The sequence below is a fragment of the Crocodylus porosus genome, unplaced genomic scaffold (assembly GCF_001723895.1).
Source record: "Crocodylus porosus isolate Cpor-Errol unplaced genomic scaffold, CroPor_comp1, whole genome shotgun sequence".
NCBI classification, from domain to species: domain Eukaryota; kingdom Metazoa; phylum Chordata; order Crocodylia; family Crocodylidae; genus Crocodylus; species Crocodylus porosus.
In genome coordinates, this window is record NW_017728906.1 from 67,665,515 (window position 1) to 67,670,265 (window position 4,751).

Sequence of the window (4,751 nt, forward strand, 5' to 3'; positions counted from 1 at the left end):
AGTGGGCAGTTGTCAGGGGGCTTGTGGCAGAGCCCCCCACATGGCATGCAGCAGTGGGGGGGGCAGTGGGGATTCCCCCCCTGCTTGGCAGCAGCTGGTGAATGTGGAGCTTTTTTTTCATAGCCAGGAGCTGGGAGAGCCGGTGGGGGATGGGGCTGATTCAGAGATTCAGCCAAATTGATTCGAGACAGTGATTCGAATCACCAAATCAAATCACTCTCCCCTGAATAGGCTGAATCCAAATCCAAAGCAAATACTATTTTATTATTATTCGACAAAACCAGGTTCCCTGGGGACGACTACGCTACACCATATTTATTCTATTATCTCTTTGTTTCTTCTTACTCTCTTGCAGCCTTTTAGATGTAGATACTTACCTCAGCAGTGGTCCTGGGTGCTGCCTTTATGTTGGAGGGTGCAAAAATAGCCACTGGCACAGAAGCAGCTATTTATGCTGCCACCAACAGCATCATGACTGCCAAAGGCATGGAGCAGTCCAGCTATACTTACCTCTGTGCATCTCCCCATTACTGTTCTGTGCCCAAAATATAGAAATCCCTACAAGACATCTCTGCTTTGCACCTACATGTACCTCTGTGGGCTAAGTGATTAAATATTGGTTTATATATTATTTTACAGCATCTAACACACCTCCTCCCAGCCCCCCAGCTTTCCCACCATTATAAGTACATTTAAACATGCTTCCTACCTTGGTGAACAACTCAGTATATGCATCTGTTTTAACTTTGGCACTTCATAGGAGATTAGTGTGTCCTTTGTATACGTATGTCATGTGTGAGTTTTGACAATGCTGAGGGACTATTATCTGCTTACTCCTGCACAGCATTCAAAATAAACATTTAACAAATGATATTGCATTTTTTTTTCAATTCCCTTTTAGTGGTATTTACCTTAGGGCAAGGATTTTTTACCATTTGAAATGTTTAATGTCTCAAGTGAGAAGATAGAACTTGAAAATTAATGGGTGCAGACAAACAATGGATGTTATATTTCCATTCAAAAAAAGGTTCAAACTATATCACCACTGCTGAACAGAAACACAGAAAACTAGTCTAAGCAAACCCAGCTTTAAATTAATAAAATGTTATGAAACACATTTAATTTATAATGTAGCACTGTTAAAAGCACTTTATCTTTAATTATTGATATTACTGGATATGACTTAAAAGGATATTTGAAGTCATATTTTTAATTTTTAATTTCTTGAAAAAATATATATACAGTGGGACATTTCTTCAGACTAGTTTCATCCTCCTTCATTTCTCAGTCCGTTAATAAGACTCAGAAGCACATTGGAACTGTAACTGTTAGGAATGGCTGTGTGGGCTTTGAAGTAACTGATCTCTGCAGGATATTATAGCCATAAATTACCTTTCAAAAATTTGGGGCATAAATCTACTAGCCAAACCAACAGATTATTCAGTAAGGAGGAACTACCTTAATAAATTGCTGAGAAAAAGAATCTGATCCTGCAGTAGTCAGTCAGTTCTTCTAACATGCAATATTAATACCAGAACTACCACTTCTCTGAGACATACCCTCTGCAAACAAATGTCAACGCTGCAGCCTCCATATACAAAACTTTATGTAGCAGCATTTTCACCATATTGATGAGTCTCAGAATATCCTTTTGTTCATCCTTTTCTAAACGGATTTTGTAATTATTGAATTAAAAATCTTTGGTTAAGTTCTGAAAAATTACCTTTTAGCGCAATTCCCAAATCATTCTATATTAAAATAGAAAGCATTGGAAGCGAAATTCACTACCCCTTCTATGCACCCAAATGGAAGTTGTTTAGCTACATACGTTACCTTTTTGGCATTTACACAGTTTCCTATTCCAGTAGTGTGGGTGTTCATATAGTGAACACACTCAGTAGGCTATACACTAGCTAGCTCATATGTGCATACTTGAGTGTAAGTCCCATAAAAAAATAAGTTCTTATTCATACGTAGATTAAGGTAAGAGGCCCTGCCAATCAAAGGTCCCAGATACCTGAGTTCCCTTGGTAAACGGTGGGTTCCTTTTGCAGGCAGGCAACATTCCGGCCTGCAAGGGGTCCTGCTTGGTGGTGCCAGGAGTGAGACGCAGGGGGTGCTATGTGCATATGCGCATAGCATCTTGAGATGCATCTGTGGATGCATGACAAGGTGTGGTTGGCTTTCCTGACTGCATCCCCACACTGCCGGCCCATGTTCATCTTGGCATCAGTGATGACTCCAAGATCTTTTTCTGCCTCTGTACTGACAAGAAGGGAGTTCCTCAGCCTCTAGGTATGGTGTTGGTTCTTCCTCCCCAGGTGCAGCACCTTGCACTTGTCAGTGTTGAAACCCATCCTGTTCTCATCCACCCACCCCTGTAACCTGTCTAGGTCTGATTGCAGCCTATTCCTCCCTTCTAGTGTACCCACATCCCCCCACATCTTAGTGTCATCAACAAATTTGAACAGGGTGCTTTTTACCCCCTTGTCCAAGTTGCTGATGAAGATGTTGAACAGTGCGGGCCCAAGGACCGAGCCCTGGGGGACCCCACTGCCCACATCCCTCCAGATCGAAAATGACCCATCCACCACCACTCTCTGGGTTCAACCCTCCAGCCAGTTGACGACCCATTTGATTGTGTGGGTGTCAACACCACAGTCCCCCAGTTTCTTAATGAGAATGGGGTGAGAGACAGTGTCAAAGGCCTTCCTAAAGTCCAGAAAGACTATATCCACTGCTACCCCTGCATCTAAAAATTTGGTGACCTGGTTGTAGAAGGCCACCAGGTTGGTCTGACAGGACCTGCCTCTAATGAACCCATGTTGGTTGCCCCTAAGAATTATCTCCCCTGCTGGCCCCTTGTGGACATGTGCCAGAATAACTGTCTCAAAAAGCTTGCCCAGGATTGAGGTAAAACTAACTGGCCTATAGTTTCCTGGGTCCTCCTTCCTCCCCTTTTTCAAGATGGGAACCACACTGGCCTTCTTCCAGTCCTCTGGCACCACACCAGAGCAGGGTTGGATCTGGAGGGGAGCGGGAGCAGGGTCAGACCTAAACTGGAGGGAGTCAGACCCTAACTGGGGGGGTAGCGTCAGACTTGAACCTGGGGGAGGGAGGGTGGGGTTGGATCCAAAGCAGAGGGAGGGAAGGAGGTGAGGCTGGGTCAGACCCGAAGTGGGGTTGGGGAACGGGGTTGGGCCTGAACCAGGGTGAACTGGGGGAAATAGGGTGATGGGGAGGGTGGAGCGGAGCTGGACAAGGAGCGGTGGTAGGGAGGGAGGGCACAGTTAACACAAATTCTTGAAGGGCAATTTGCTAGTATGTATATATATGTCTATGTGTCTATGGTTCCAGTTGCTGCTTATATATGTCTGTTTATAGCTCTGGTTATAGATTAAATAGGTGTGTAAATGTGCGTGTGGTAGGAGTGGTTAAATGGGTTGCACGTGTAGGTTCTAGTTCTGCTTGTAGGTTTATAGCTCGGGATAAAACACAGACTGTAGTGGTTTTTCCTTCAGTTCTTTAAATAGTTTCACCACAGGGTGCCATATCTTACAAAAACATGGCCTAATGTTCTTTCCTGACATTCAGGAAGGCACAAAGTAGAATCCAGCTAAAATGCACAGAATTTTCAACAGGCTAAATCAGTATTCCTCAGCCTTCCTCTTGTCATCTGCATGGACATTTTTTTTCCCATCATTTTTACCCTATAAATTCATTATTAGTTGTGGATTATAACAACTCCCGAGTTACTTAGTTGTGCATAATAATAACTCAAGTGTTACTTTGTTGGATAGAGTTGATTGCTTCTACTCATTTGTTATCCTCCTCCTTTCCTCACATTACTATACACTAGTATTGTTTCGAAAATACTGCTCCTTTAGGGAGCTGGAGGATATAATTAAATTCTCTGGTCAGTGAGTAAAAGCCAAACAACTGCTACAGACAAGACTACTAGTGCAGGATTAATGTTTGACTTTTCAGTTCTGCAGATGGTTCTGTATCTATTTGCTAGAAAGTGGAAGTAGAAATGATACCAGTGGTCTCATCTCAACCGATTTCAATCATGTTTGTTCTACTCACAGAAACAAAAGAAACAAAAGTATCTTCAGTGTCTTCAGGTTCTCACCAATGCCGCTATCCTAGCATTTTTCTTTATGCACCACCTCTGAAAGCAACCTCCTGCAAGTACTATCAAGATGCCATGTTTTCCTGGCAAAAACATGGAAAGTTGCTCCTTAGGTCTGGAACTCCCTCCCCCTTGAGGCATGCCAGAGCCAAAGTATGGACCTCCTACAGAAGCACTGTTAGATCTCCCTTTTGGGTAGGCATTTAGCAGGCCAGGCTAAATTAGGATGTTGTTGGGGGGCAGAGGGAGTTGTTTTATATTGTATCTTAATAATCCCTTTGCTTATATATGTTATTTTGCTCTCTTACCATAAGCCACCCTCAGCCGTTGTTGGAAAGGACAGGATATAACTCAAATAAATAAATAAAACCCCCCACTAATCGGACAATTCCTATCTCTGATCTATCAATCCTGTGGTTGTTGCACACCACAGGAACACTAAAATTCCTCCGATGCCAATTAAAGATGAAGAATGTAAAGAATAAAATCAGGCCTAAAAGGACTATACTTTTGGAATAGTACAGTGAGATTGGATTTTGTGGGTGTGGAACTATGTGCTATAGCTGGAATACTGTGAGCATAGCCAGCTACTGTATGCAGTTGCACTAATGTAGCATAA

General features: G+C 42.9%; 1 long non-coding RNA gene across 1 annotated transcript in view; it reads right to left on the reverse strand.

The window, feature by feature from the left end:
- Positions 1–3,957, reverse strand: part of LOC109305957 — a 10,683-nt gene extending 6,726 nt beyond the window's left edge. Inside the window, exons 1-2 of the long non-coding RNA XR_002099788.1 lie at positions 3,947–3,957; positions 1,560–1,562 (exon numbers count right to left, since the gene is read on the reverse strand). This is a non-coding gene — a long non-coding RNA (uncharacterized LOC109305957). The remainder of the gene's footprint in view (positions 1–1,559; positions 1,563–3,946) is intronic.
- Between the last annotated feature and the right edge of the window lie 794 nt (positions 3,958–4,751).